Below are 15,972 nucleotides of genomic sequence, written 5' to 3'. Positions count from 1 at the left end.
TTAAAAGGATAATAAAAGAATATGATGAACAATTTTATGTCGCAAAATTTGATAATCCAGATAAAATGGACCCATGCCTTGCAAAACACAATTAGTCAAAATTCATATAAGAAGAAAAAGTTAATCTGACTAGGTTTCTATTTATTAAAGATATGGAGTCACAATTAACATCCCAAACAGGAAGCACCAGGCCCAGATGGGTTCAGTAGTAAATTTTACTAAACATTTAAGGAAAAAAATTATACCAATATTCTACAATCTCTTCCAGAGGCTAGAAGTAATGGATATTGTTCCTTAATGCATTCCATAAAGCAGCTTTACCCTAATACCAAAACTAGACAAAGACATTACAAGAAAAGAAAACTATAAATCAATACGTCTTATGAATATAGATGCAAAAATCCTGAACAAAATTTTAGCAAATTGAATCCAACAATGAATAAAATAATTGTACACCATGACCAAATGAGATGTACCCTAGGATATGCAAGGGAGGTTTAACACTTGAAATTACATTAATGTAAGCCATTGCAACAACAAGCTAAACAAACAAATAAACCCCACATGATTATATCAATAGATGCAAAATTTGACAAAATAACATTCATCCGTGATTAAAAACTCTCAGTGAACTAGCCCTGACCTGTGTGACTCAATTGGTTGGACGTCATCCAGCAAAGGAAAGGGTTCTTTCCCTTCTCTCTAAAAATAATGAAATCTTTTAAATAACTCTCAGTAAGCTAAAAATAGAGGGGAAATTCTTCAAGTTGACAAAAAAATCTGCAAAATCTTACAACTTATGTCATACTTAATGGTGAGAAACTGAAAGCTTTTCCACTAAGATCAGATACATGCAAGGATGTCAGCTCTCCTTACTCCTTTTCAATATTGTACTGGAAGTTCTAGCTAATGCAATAAGCCAAGAAAAGAAAAAATAAAATCGATACAGATTGGGAACAAAGAAGTAAAACTGTATTTGTTTGCAGATCACATAATCATCTACATAGAAAATCTGAAAGAATTGACAAAAAATATTCCTGGAATGAATAAGCAGTTATAACAAGGTCAAAGACAGAAGGTTAATATATATAAAATTCAATCATTTTCCTATATACCGGCAATGAACAAATTTAAAATTAAAAACACAATGCCATATACATCAGCACCAAAAGAGTTGAAATACTTAGGTTTCATCTTAGTTCTTTTGGGCTTTAATAACAAAGTTCCATGGACTGATTGGCTTCTAAAAAACAAAAATTTATTGTTCACAGTTCTGAAAGCTGATGTCTGATTTCAAGGAGCCAGCATGACCAGCCTCACATGAAGGACCCTTACCAGGTGACAGACTGCCGACTTCTCAACGGGTCCTCACATTGTCAAAGGGGCAGGCAAGCAATCTCTGAGGTCTTTTTTATAAGTCTATTAATCCCAGTCAGGACGGCTCACCCTAGGTGACCTTGTCACCCTGCTCACCTAGTCACCTCCCAAAGTTCTTACTTCCTAATACAAGCACCTTACAGGTTAAGATTTAAACATACAAACTTTTGGGGACACACACATTCAAACCATGACAAAGATAAATCTAACAAACTCTGTAAAAGATTTACAGAAGGAAAACTACAAAACTCTGATGAAAAATTTTTTTTTAAATAATCCATGTTTGTGTATAGAAAAACTCAATATTGTCAAGACATCAGTACTTCCCGACTTGATCTACAGAATAAATGTAATAGATCTCAGAAGACAATGGATTAGTGACTTCAAAGTAGGGGGAAAAAGTAGGGATTACTGTCAACTAGAATCTTGTATCTAGTTAAACTACCATTCAGGGTGTGAGCAAAATAAATATATCATCTGCCACTGAAACACTAAACAAATTTACCACACTCATTAAATGACACTCATTAAAAGAATTACTAAAAATGTACATCAGCAAGAAGAAAAGGGATTGTTAAATTTAAGAAATAGTAATTTAAAATATAATTTAAGTAAAATTCACTTAAATATAATAACTAATTTTATGCTTTAAAAAGATAAAGATAAAAGTAAAATTTAGGCTTGAATAACAAAATGTTATGGGTACTTCTGTGAAAAAAAGAGTATACTAAAACTGATTTCCAGTCCTGATGAGAAGATGGAAATAATGAGTTAGTTTAGAGCTTTTTAAGAAAAAAATTAGTCAAATAAGTAAGTTTAAATTAAGAATAACCCCTAAAACAAAAGAATAATTAATTTAATTTCAAAACAGCACATAGAGAAATAAACAAAAACTACAAAATAAAATGGTAAATATGTAAATAAAATTAGAACATACTATGTAAATGTATTAAACCAATTGTTAAAGAGATCATTATACTGTACAAAAAAATGAAATTCTATTATGCTACATCCTACATAAAAGACCATAAAGATTAAAAATTAAAAGATTTTTAAAATATACATCAATAAGAATCAAAAAAAATCTGTTACAGCAATATTTATATCAGACAATATTAAGCTGAGACAATTGTATTAATAAAATAAAAACTATTTTAATAAAAGAAATAATAAACATATGTCATAAAATGTGTGCACCTCATATTCATTAGTACCTTTAATCAATAAATATGAATAAAAAATTAACAGAACATAAGTAAAAATGAGTACTTGATTAGAAAAGAAAAATTTACTTATTCTTAACTGTTATCACATAACAATTTAACCTAAACTTAGACTACTATCCACACTTAAATTTATTTCTTTTCAACTTTTAATCTTTATGTTTGTGAATAAAATAAAGATGATTTTCTATTATAAATGCATAGCTCAGATCCAAATAAGTTTTGGGAAGTAAAGATCTGCATAGTTATCATGGCCTGAGTTCCTAGGAAAACAGGGTCTGGGGCAAAGGTTAAATGCCAGTTTTTTATGGAGAAGTGCAAGCCCACAGCAGAAAAGGAGAGAACATGGGAATGAAGCGGGGAAGAATGGGAAGCAGATTTAAAGTGGTGTATTTCCAAGATGATACCGTTTCAAAGACTAACAGGTCACCCAAAGATAGACTATCTGTAATAACTGTACCTCTAATACTTTATCAGGGAAGAATGAAGGGAAAATTTTCTCCTGGCTTCCTCTTGTCCCCTTTCCTCGTTAGTCAAAGTTTATTCCGTGAGGAGTTAAATGCTTCATATTTCCAGGCTGCATCACCTATTCCCTCTGGAACCTATGCTTATTTCAAAGCTCTGCAAGTCTGAAAATGATGGGAAGAGCCAGAGAATTCAGGAAACAGCCTTAGCAACGAAACGACTTGGTCCATAAGAACTCAGTTTTCCAGAAAGTGAGCGGACAGAGCAAGGGGCTAAAGGGTTGAGAGAAAATGATCTAAGGCAGCATATGAGATGTTTGATACAACAGCCAAAAGACCTGCCCTCATGAAATAGCTTTGAATCTTTGAGTAAATTATTTAATATTGCTTGACTTTTAAAATCACAGTTGGACTGTATCTCTGAAGTCCCTGGAAATTGAACTATTAGTAAAATCCCTTTTATCCATGCCCTGTAACATTTGTCCTTATTACTATTAAGGAATAATAATGCTCCTTTAAAACTCAAAGAATAGACAGGCATGAGTTTCCATTATCTATTGGATAATGATCTACTGAGGCAGATATGTATAGGTTTTATGATATTCAGATTTCATGTCTTAAATATCTTACTGAATTTAAACCGGGGTAATACCTGCATTTCTTTTACTTGATCTCCCTAGCTGAGAAGGAAAAAAAAATGCTTTCCAAACATTTTGAGGAAGCATTTGAGATCTTGCTTCCCAGTATGTGCCATCAGCTTGGCTCAAATTCTTATAAAAATTCTCTACAGGTTTGGACATTTCTTAGGTTCAACATTTACAGGGTGTAGTGAAGAAGAATTCTGACGAAGCCACTCAGGACCACCCTGCAGACCCGGAACCAAACCTAGGTATCAGCAGGAGACCCTAGAGCCCCACCAGCTTTCTACTTTGCATTGGGTGAGCTTGGGTGAGTCCTTCGTGGACTCCCGGGCTTCCTTGCTTTAAGTAGCAGGCCATGACTTTAGTTGAACTGTTCTTTGAAAATGTTCAAGGTGGATAAAATTGAGATAACTCAGGGAGGTAAAGAAAAGGGTTCCTGCCTTTAATTTCAGCTTTTAATTTGATTTCTTACCGAGAGGCTGATAAAAATCTTTGCTGATTATATGACCTACTGAACTTCCTTTAGCTCCAAAAGAGAGAAAGGACACTTGCTTCCCTAATCTCAAAAACAAATGGGATAATGACAGTTGTTCATATTCCCAAATCCGGAGTGGTGGACGTGAGGATAAGGAGTCATCGAGAGCAGAAGCACAACTGATTCGAAAGAAGCTGGTAAGCATCCTGGGAAGGAAAACAGGAGGCACTGGAGCGAGTGCACCCCAAGAGAGGGGCCCGAGAGAGGGGCCCACACCTTGGAAAAAGCATCAGGACTCTGGCATCATCCAGTGATCTCTCACTGGCCCTTACTTGGTTATTCTTAGGTGATTAAGAGTCTTTGGGGTGGGAGTGGTTGCCTGAGGAAAATTTCCTCTTGAGTATAAAGCAGTCCTGTAGGAAAAAAATATCAACTACGTTTGGCTTGTCTGGAGATGTGCACATATGGGCTGGTTTTCCCCAGAAGTTTGTTTGGACTCTACAGATCTCAAAGTTAACAGTAGAAATGGTGCCTTCCCTGCCAATAAAGATCACCAGAATCAGCCTCCTTTTAGTGTTAAGATTGGCAAAATGTAAGACCTGAAACCATAAAATTCCTAAAAGATAACATAGGCAGCAAACTTTTTATTTTTTTAAGATTTTATTTATTTTTAGAGGAAGGGGAATGTTGAAAGAGAGAGAGGGAAATATCAATATGAGAGAGAACCAGCAATCGGCTGCCTCTTGCACATCCCCAACCGGTGACCTGGCCCACACCCCGGGCATATGCCCCAACTGGGAACCGAACCAGTGGCCTTTTGATTTGCAGGATCATGCCCAACCCACAGAGCCACACCAGGAAGGGCTAGGTAGCAAACTCTCTAACATCACTGTTAGAAATATTTTTTTGGAACTGTCCCCTCAGGCAAAGAAAACAAACAAAAAAATGAGTGAGACTACATTAAACCAAAAATTTTTTGTACAACAGCAGAAACTGTCAATAAAACAAAAAGAGAACCTACTGACTGAGAGAAAATATTTGTCAATGACACATTTAATGAGGGGTTACTATCCAAAATTTGTAAAGAACTCATACATCTCAAAACCGAAGAAAGAAAGAAAGAAAGAAAGAAAGAAAGAAAGAAAGAAAGAAAGAAAGAAAGAAAGAAAGAAGGAAGGAAGGAAGGAAGGAAAGAAAGAAGGAAAGAAAGAAAGAAAGAAGGAAAGAAAGAAAGAAAGGAAGGAAGGAAGGAAGAAAGAAAGAAAGAAAGAAAGAATCCAATTAAAAAATGGGAAAAAATGAAAAGAGGACCTGAATAGATACATATCCAAAGTCATCCAGATAGCCAATAGACATATAAAAGGATGTTCAATGTCACTAATCATCAGGGAAATGAAAATTAAAATTACAAGATACTACATCACACTTGTAAGAATGGTTATCATCAATAATCAACAAACAACAAGTGTTGGTGATGATGTGGCAAAAAGGGAGTCCTGGTACGCTGTTGGTAGGAATGCAGACTGGTGCTGCCACAATGGAAAACAGTCTAGAGGTTTCTCAAAAATTAAAAATAAAACTACTGTTGCCCTGGCTAGTGTGGCTCAGTGAATTGAGTCCTGGTCTGTGAACCAAAGAGTCACCGGTTCAATTCCCAGCCAGGGCACATGCCTGGGTTGCAGGCCAGGTCCCCAGTGTGGGGCGCATGAGAGGCAACCCCACACTGATGTTTCTCTCCCTCTCTTTCTCCATCCATTCTCCTCTCTCTAAAAAATACATAAAATTTTTAAAAAATAGAAATAAATAGAAGTACTGTATAATGCAGCAACCCCACTTGAAGGTATTTATCTGAAGAAATTCAAAACACTAATTTAGAAAAACAAATGCACCTTTAGCTTTCTTGCAGCATTATTTACAATAGCCAAGATATTGAAACAACCTAAGTGATCCTCAATAGACAGTTGAATATGGAAGTGGTACATATACACAACGGAATATACTCAGCCATAAAGAAAAATAAGATCTTGGTATTTGTAACAACATGGATGGACCTAAAGGGTATTATGCTAAATAAAATAAGTTAGGCAAAGAAAGACAATTACCATATGACTTTACTTATATGTGGAATCTCTCTGAACCACTTCCAAATGACAATAGAAATGAGCAATGGAAAGAATGGAGAGATGTTTTCCTTCACTTTCCTTAGGTAAAAAAGAAAGGTCTTCCTAAGTGCAGAGTGTGGCAAAGCACACATGTTCTGAAAACTTTGGGGATAATGACTGCGCATAAACAGAGATGTCTGACTACAAACACATGATATGTTTGCAAATGAATCTATGAAAATTGAAAGACACTGAAGATTTCCTCTTTTACCCTGGGACCCGGGAAAGATTTGTCAGGCAATACCTCTGAAGGAATCTTAGATGAGTCAAATTCTTTACTTCTGAAGTCACCAGTTTCAAATGGTGATGTTAGCCCTGGCCACTGCAGAGTAGTGGACAGTCCATGACAATGACTGAAGTGGCCAAGCTCCTGCATTTATACAATGAAACTTTATGGAAACCACTGAGTATAACTTTTTGAATGAGAAGGTTCTCTAGTTTTATTCTACTGGTATGAGATAGCCATAACTGAACATTGTCACCCCACAAGTAAGTTTAAAAACCCACTTGTAGCTGACTAAGTCTAGCTACTTTTCTCACTACAGGACACTATTTCTTCAAAGAATAAACATATGCCATAATTCAAAGCTATTCAGATAACTTACTGTCTCTTGCGTCATTTTACATAGAGAAGGTGCCAAATACATTGAGTAAAGGCAGCATTATTGGAACAAGGATTTGGCTTCCTTTGCTTCAAAAGAGATTGTAGGGATTTGAATTTATAATCAAGAGCATTTGTCTTAATATCTGGTAGTTTCTTTTAATCATACTACATATAACTAAGCCCCAAAACATCAGAAATTAATACCAATGGAGGTGTCCTTTACTGACAGTAATCTACTATGTTGTGGGGTTGAACTGTGACCCCCAAAATGAAATGTTTAAGTCTTAAACCCTGGTACCTGTGAAATGGACCTTATATGAAAATAAGGTCTTTGCAGATGTAATTAAGGTATACAAGTATATGAAAATGAGGTCATAGTGCAGAAAGATAGACCCGTAATTCAGTATGACTGTTGTCCTTATAAGAAGAGAGTAGAAACAAAGAAAGACACACAAAGAGAAAACAACATCACATGAAGACACAGATACACAAAAGAAACAAGGCCCTAGGTCACAATGGAAGCAGAGATGGAAGTTATGCTGCTACAAACCAAGGAATGGCAAGGATTACTAACAAAACCCAGAAGTTAAAAGACAGAGAGCATGTTCTGCTGACGCCTTGATTTCGAACTTTTGATCTCCTGTGTGAGAATAAATTTCTGTTGTTTTAGACTACTCAGGTAGATGGTCATTTGTTGTGTCTTTTAAAGAAAACTAATGTATATTGCAAAGGAAATCATAAGAGGTTTCACAATACTTCAAATCATATTATTATCCACACCAATGTGGAAATCACCATCACTCTCATTTTTACTGGTCTTCGAAGGTAAAAATGAAATCAGTTTACTCATTTTTTCATGATGTTAGAAATGACCCTTTTTCCTTGTTATTTTAACCCACATTAACCCCTAAGAAATGTTACTTAATTAATATTTTAATCAGTTTAGTAATGTGTATCCTGCTCTTACTGGTTTGGGACCATGGTTTCCTCCCAGTGAGAAGTGCCAATTCTTAATGGTCTCGAAAATAAATTACCTTCTAGGTCTTACAAAGTGCCCAAATAAAACAAAGTCAATAGGAAAGAATAAAATAAATTGGGGGTCTCACTTCTCTATGTCCACATCTCGCCTCATTCCTCCTATCTTGAACTCTGTAATAAGACAGGGGTGCCCTGTCCCCCAGAGTCCTGTTTATGAAATAGCACTCAGAGAATGAACAGCTGAGATGCCTTCAAAAGTGTGTCGGGAGAAGGACCGATTGTTTTGTCCTGGATAACAGTGGGGAGGTGGAAGGAGAGTCCCAGAAACCTACCCATTTAAAAGAGCTCTGAGGAAAACTTGTGAAGTTGAATGGTGCATAAAAGAAAAAGTACTTTAAATTCAAACCTCTTACATAGAAAGAGTATCTGCTGCCATCTTAAGGGCGGAGACTCTTGGGCAACCTCCTGTTTTTGCCCAAGCAATTGAGGTTCTTTGAAGCCTATCCTTGAAGAAGAATCGATTAAGGAGTAAGGAGAGGGGTTCTCTGTGGGACCACCATACTTTTCATGGCTCAAGCACAGAGCCCTCAAAGGAAATTAAATCAAGATGATCTGGGTCAGTCAGTAACTTCATGAAATATTAGTCTGAATGTTAGTTGCACAGCTGCTGCAGTGATTTCTGCAAGGATTTCCTCCAACCAGACATGAACCTAGACAAACAGGAAAATGTCAGAAGAAAAAAAATCACAGGAGGTTCCTCTTTCTTCTGTACCCATGAGGGTGTTTTTACATCATCTTAAGTGTGTAAGTTAAGCAATGTAAGCTGTGTGAACAAACTTCGTAGGGAGCAGTGCCCACCATTTTTTTTCCTACCACAACTCATACAAATGAGTATCACACTTACATTGTCATATGAAGGCAAGAATGTGAGAATAACATTATTATAAGTCTCCTCTGATTTAGAAATAAATTAAATAATAACTTCAGAGTTTTAACTACCATTTTCTACAAATTTCTGAGATACCCTCTGACTAACTTTGACATGATAGTCTTCTACAATGCTAAGAGGTTGTTAACTAGTGTGAGTATGTGCTCAGCTGGTTAACCAAATTCTTTGTAAAATCTTCAAATATGCAGGAAAAAATGTTTATTTAACACAGAAATATACATGAAACATTCATTTATAATTAAAACAGAAAAGGATGCATAGATAATGATTAAAACCAATATGAAATGAATTACTTATAGTCCAAGTAAGTGGTTAATATAAGCAAAAGTATTGCGATAAATTATAAGTAATTAGACAATACACAACGTGATGCAATTTTACAACATGAACAATTAATCACTAGGTGACCAGGAAAAGATAACATTGCTAATAAATTTATTAGTATGCATGAAGATATACTATTATTCAGAGGACTGCATAGCTCTCAATGGCTGGAGCACGGGGATTTTTATTACGGGTGCAGGCTTGAATTTAGAGAAGTAGGAAAATAGTGAAGAGCCATGGATTCCATTCTAAGGCAAAGAACAGAAAGTGAGTGGAAAGAGTTAGAGGCAGGGAGACCAGTTTGTAAACCATTGAACTGGTTTAGGTGGCAGATGTTCCAACATAGTCAGTGGCACGGGAGATGAGAAGATGAATGAATTGTAAAAACTTTAAGGAGTTAGAATTGACAGGGATAAGTCACCAATTAAAAGCGGGGGAGGGGAAGGAGATCGAAGATGACTCCAGGTTACTGGATTGGGTAACTAAAACAAAAAAGAAATGGTGGTGCCTATCAAAAAGAATCAATGAATATTTATTGATAACTTAATATTGACCAGCCTATGCACTTGATAAAATGAGAAGTCATATATCACAAAAACTCAAAATATAGGTTCTGGATTCAGAAAGATGAGGTTTCAAATCTGAGGTCTACATATGACATTTGTGTAACATTATGCTTTACGAAGTCTCACTTCCCTTATTGGTAGAATGGAGTATGGCAATCACAGAGGTGGTTCATTGAAAGCCCTAGTGGTTAGGACCTTCCAGATCTACTTCAACTTTTGAGTTAAGGTCATGTTTGTCATGGGCAGCTTCCCACCAGACTGGGTGGCTGTGGATAAACTTCCAGATCAAAAGAATGGAATTGGAGAGTCCATAAATTTCCACTTTTATGTTCAATTGGTTTTTGACAAGGGTGCTAGAATAATTTAATAAAGGGAAGAATAGTATCTTCAGTAATGGTGCTGATTATTCATATACAAAGAAAAAATTTGAGCCCTTCTTGGGCATCATGATGGGCAGTAAGATGGCATCTGCTAGTAGGGTGGTTCAGGTAGTCGAGCCACATTCTCCATTAATAAGGTTCCCTAACAGAAGAGACCATCTTAAACCCAATGTAGCAGAAGTTTTGCGATCAGCAGGACTGCCATCTCATTCTTCTTCGATTTCACAGCATTTTAAGGGAAGTAAATAGCCAGATTGGCTGATGCATCACGGTCCACCAAGCACTACAGAAATAATAAAAACATTACCTCAGAAATATAGAAGGAAACCTATGTCTCAAGAAGGAATTGAATTTAACCAGTGTGGAGGTCCAGAATAATTACTGACACTGACTACTGTTATTTGTCATTAGACAAAAAGAATAGTCTTTACAATAAAGGGCTTCCAAAATGACAAATGAGAAGTTGTACATTAAATAACTTTAATAAATATTCTGTAAACAAAAAAAACTATATAGAAAATTTAGATGGACACTTATATCTCATAATTTATGTATCTTGGTCAGCTTCTCCATAAGCTTACCTAACTGTTTATATACTTTATACTTATTAAAGCACACATTTTAAAACTTTAGCCTATTAATTTACTCTTGATTAGCAAGTATTACCAGTATTGAACTATTAAAAGCACACAATGTCTAGTAAAACATTGTAGATTTCTCATAATTTCACTTTTCTTTTGATTTCTGTTTAGACATGAATTTACCAGGCACAATTGTTGCTTTTTTGGAAGTGATTTTTCTGAAATTGGATGAGGATCAGTGAAATAATGGCTCCATTATTTGTTATTAATTCTCTTAATATTTTTTTCACTCGGAAAGTTACTAGAGTATAACTGGCTTAATAAACACATCCTATTCTAAACGATAAAAATATAGCCAAAGTAAAAACAGTGACTTCGTGGTATTAAGACAGAGGAGTTAACACAAAAGATTGTCACCAATTTTTAGGAAAAAATGTCAGTACAAAGATCAGAGATCAAAATGAATATAGCATAGGTATAAATGTTTGATTAGAAATTGCAATTTCTTGTTTTTACGGGTGTTAAGAAAGTGTTGTTCTTTGGTTTATATTACTGTTTTGACTGTAATAATGTATGCAAATCCTGGTAACCATTAACTTTCTCAAACTTAATGTCCAAAAGCTTCATAAAATCAATCTAAATATTTACCTTGTTAAGGTAATTTATGAAACTTTAAAAGGGTCTTCCTGTGCCAAGAGTACATATTATTGTAAAAGTAGTCTCACAAAGCTAAATAAATCTTCTTCCATACCTAAAAAAAAAGAATAAATTTGAAAAAAATAATAAATTTGGACTGCCACCTCTCACCATATATAAAAATTAACTTAAAATGGATCATAGATCTAAAGGTAACTAAAACTATATACTCTTAGAAAATGTGATATATGACCTTGGATTAGGGAATGGTTTCTTAGATAAAACATCAAAAGCATAGTAACAAAATATACGTATAAATTGGCCTCATCATATTTAAAAACTTATGTCAAAAGATACCATTGAATAGTGAAGACATTCCAAAAGGATGGTAGAAACTATTTTCAAATCATGTATCTAACATGTATCTGGACTTGTGTACAGAATATATAAAAATTATTACAACTCAACAATTTAAAAAAAACTCTCAATTTCAATAAGGGCAAAGGACTTAAATAGACATTTCTCAAAAAAAAAAAAAAAAAAAAAGGAAAAAGAAAAAGACATACAGGTGGCCAGTAAGCACATGAAAAGATGTTCAGCATTAGTCATTAGGAAATGAAAACCAAAGCCATGCCCACAGTTTATAATAAGAAAAAATAGATAAGAGGCATTGGCAAAGATGCAGAGGCACTGAACCCCCCCCCCCCCGCCCCCGCCCCGTGCTTTTCTGGTGGGGGTTTAAAAATGCCATTTTGGAAACATTTTGAGACTTACTCAAAAGGTAAAACAAACTGTTACTATATATCCACCAATTCCACTTCTGGCTATATATCCAAGAGAAATGAAAACATGTATTCAAACAAAAACTTGCTTAACAGTTCACATCAGCATTATTCACAGTAGCTGAAAAGTGGAAACAACCTAAGTGTCCACTAATTGATGAACAAATAAAAGTTTATGTCCATATAATAGAATATCATTTGACAATAAAAATATAAAGTACTGTTACATGTCACAACATGAATAAATCTTGAAAAATTATGTTAATTGGAGGAAGCCAGTCACAAATGACCACATATGGTATGATTCATTTATATGAAATTTTCAGAATAGGTAGCTCCTCAGAGACAAGAAGTAGATTTGTGGTTTCCAGGGATTGAAGGAGAGGGAAATGAGTAATCGCTGGGGTGCAGAAAATTTTCTGAAATTAGATTTGATGATAGTTTCACAATTCTATCAGTACACCAAAATGTGTTCAATTTCATACTTTTTAAAGGTATACAAGGGATGTTTTAGTGTGCATATACATTGCAAAATGATTGCCACAATCAAGTTTATTAACATATGCATCTCCTTACAGTTACCTTTTTTACAGAACAATTAAAATCTTCTCTCAGCAAACTTCAATTATACAATACAGTGACATTAAGTATAGGAATTATGCTGTACATGAGATCGCCGGAATTGATTAACTCATCTTGCATAATTGAAACTTTGTATACTTTTGACCTTTTCTCCAATTCCCCCAATCCCTGGACCCTGATGACTGACCGCCATTCTATCCTCTGGTTCTATGAATTCTACTTTTTTAGATTTCACATATAAGTGAGATCATGCCTTATTTGTCTATCTATGTCTTGTTTATTTCACCTAGCATAATGGACTTTAGACTCATCCATGCTCTTGCGAACGGCAAGATTTCCTTTCCTTTTTTTTTTTAGGTTGAATAATATTTCATTGTATATACCTACTACATTTTCTTCATTCATACTTCAACAGACATTTAGGTTGACTCCATATCTAGTTTGCTATAAATAATGCTGCAGTGAATGCTGGGGTGCAGATATCTCTTCTAGATACTGATTTTATTTTTTAAAATATATACTGAGTAGTGGGTTTGCTGGATTATATGGTAGTTCTATTTTTAACTTTTTTGAGAAAACTCCATACTGTTTTCTAAAATGACTACCAACTTACATTCCTACCAACAGTTTACAAAGGTTCTCTTTTCCCCACATTCTCACTAACAGTTAATTTTTTATCTTTTTGACAAAGTCTGTTTTAACAGACATAAGATGACACCTCATTGTGATTTTTAGTTCCCTTTCCCAGATGATTTAGTGATATTAAACACTTTCTCATATACCTGTTAGCCATTTGTATATCTTCTTTTCACAAGTGTCTATTCAAGTTTGTTCCCCCTTTTTATATTGGGTTATTTGTCTTCTTGCTATTGAGATGTTTTAATTTTTTATATACAGGGTGGGGCAAAAGCAGGTTTACAGTTGTGAGTATGTGAAAAACAAAGTTTATTCTTGCATTATTATTTATTAATTATTGTATTATTTTCCATATGAACAACTGTAAACCTACTTTTGCCCCACCTAGTATTTTGGATATTAAGCCCTTATCAGATATATGCTCTGCGAATATTTTCTCTCATTCTATAGGTTATCTCTTCAGTCGATTGTTCACTTTATTGCACAAAAGCTTTTTACTTTGATACAATCTCAGTTCTTTATTTTTGCTTTTGTTATTTGTGTTTTTGTGGTCATATCTAAAATAAAAATCCTTGCCTAGACCAATGTCAAGAAGCTTCTTCCTATGTTCTCTTCAAGTAGTTTTACAGTTTCTGATCTAATATGTATTGACTGCACACTTTAAATCAGTAAATTACATAGTATGTGAATTATATGCCAATAAAACTTTTATTTTCAAAATCTGCCAAAAAAAAAAAAATCAGGAACTTACAAAATGTCATTTTGCATTTTAACATAATTGAAAAATAATTTAATGTCTGTTTAGAAATTGCCAAACAATATTATCTTATATATGGATATATAATGTATTATATTAAATATGTATAAAGATATATATGGGAAAGATAATTCTAAATTTACAGTAGGGACTGGAAAGTATTCAGAGGGTTTCAGCTATATTTGTAATATATACAATTAAAATCTGAAGCAAAACAAAACAAAAAAGGATTTATAGAGTTTTACTTTTTAGAAGACTTTTTCTAGGCATTGGGACATTCTATGGAGATTATTAACAACAATTGCACATAGAACAGAAGTTTGTTGCTTATAGTAGGAGAAAAACTCTCTTAAGTATACTTCCTACTTAAAGATAGTATGTTGTATATCGTGCTTATGAGATCATCAATCCATAGATTATAACAGACTATATTATTTCTCTCACACCTCCTGTTTTAATCTAGGCAAATGGCCCAGGTTTCAGTACCAAACGTTGCACTTGTGAAATGAGCCTAAAATTGGCCTGTTACCGTAAGAGAGAATTAAGATGAGAATCACAGTGGAAGGCAAGAAAGATACGTGCTAAGAACAGAATCTAGGAGGCAGAGATGGAGATAGGATCAAAGGCTATCCAGTCTTGGGAGAGACTCCCAATGCATAGGACTGGAAATAAAAACAAAACAAAACAAAAATTCTATGTTACTTATAAAAATATCTTCCTCTTTAGTAAAACATTGATTTTTTTCTTACAATTAATTGCTCCAAATTACATTTCAAAATTCTCAGAAATAATCTGAAATATATTTAGATATTTTCCTATACATTTGGTACGCTCTAAAAAGCCATTTGCAGCCCCTAAAATGATCAGCTTCATTTATACTTCCTGTTTGGTAAGTGAACCAAAATCAGTAAAACATTTTACAGTTCTGAATTTATTTTATTTTATTTCATTTTGAATTTATTGGGGTGACATTGGTTAATAAAAGTATATAGGTTTCAGGTGTACCATTCTATAATACATCAACAGTATGTTGTATTGTGTGTTCGCCACTCCAAGTCAGGTCTCCTGCCATCACCATTTATTCTCCCTTTTACCCTCTTCTACTCTCCCCTCTAGTAATCACCTTACTGTTGTCTCTGTCTATGAGTTGTTTTCTCTTTTGATTAACCCCTTTACCTTTTTTCACCCAGCCCTACAATCCCTGCTCTGCCCCCCGTCCCCACACCCCCCACTGAATATAGTTTAATAAAATTGTTCTTCCCAAACAACATACACCTATGTCTAATACTCAAATTTATTTTATTTCCAACCTACTCCAATAAAATGTAAAGATGTAATGAAAATCCAGGGAGTAATATAAGTACACAAATAATAGAGGACCATTTGTGATAGATTTCACAAGTTTTCTTATGTTGCTTCAAAATTTAACATATGTAAACAGAGAAAAATGTAATTTCTATTTGAAAAATAGTTAAGAACTAAAGTGAATTGAAAATTATGTTTTATTCAGTTACCTCTGGAATTTTCAAAGGAGGTATATAAGTATATAATATTAAACAGAAACAAAGCTGAGACTAAATATTTTGCTTTTGGTAGACCTAAAGTATGTCTTTTAACCATAGGAGAATTTTTTTTAAAAACTATTTATGTAACAGATTAAGGGTTTATGATGCATAGTAAAAATCTTTCAACAAACATCAGATTTTTGAAGAAGTCTAATTAAAATTTTTGTGTATTTTACTCTTTAAGGTAGAGTTGCAAAGGCATATGGAGATGTATAATAGTTTTAGTTGCATTTATAATAACAAGTAGCAAATCAACATTTCTTATGTATTTGGAATGTCTTAAAAATCCA

General features: G+C 34.1%; 1 pseudogene; it reads left to right on the top strand.

The window, feature by feature from the left end:
* The first annotated feature begins 10,183 nt into the window (after positions 1 to 10,183).
* LOC129084028 (alpha-ketoglutarate dehydrogenase component 4-like) lies at positions 10,184 to 10,521 on the top strand (annotated as a pseudogene).
* Positions 10,522 to 15,972: the final 5,451 nt, after the last annotated feature.

The sequence above is a fragment of the Pteronotus mesoamericanus genome, unplaced genomic scaffold (assembly GCF_021234165.1).
Source record: "Pteronotus mesoamericanus isolate MK-2021 breed Mesoamerican mustached bat unplaced genomic scaffold, CSHL_Meso_final scaffold_174, whole genome shotgun sequence".
NCBI lineage: Eukaryota > Metazoa > Chordata > Mammalia > Chiroptera > Mormoopidae > Pteronotus > Pteronotus mesoamericanus.
This window is presented reverse-complemented; position numbering and strand designations above follow the sequence as displayed.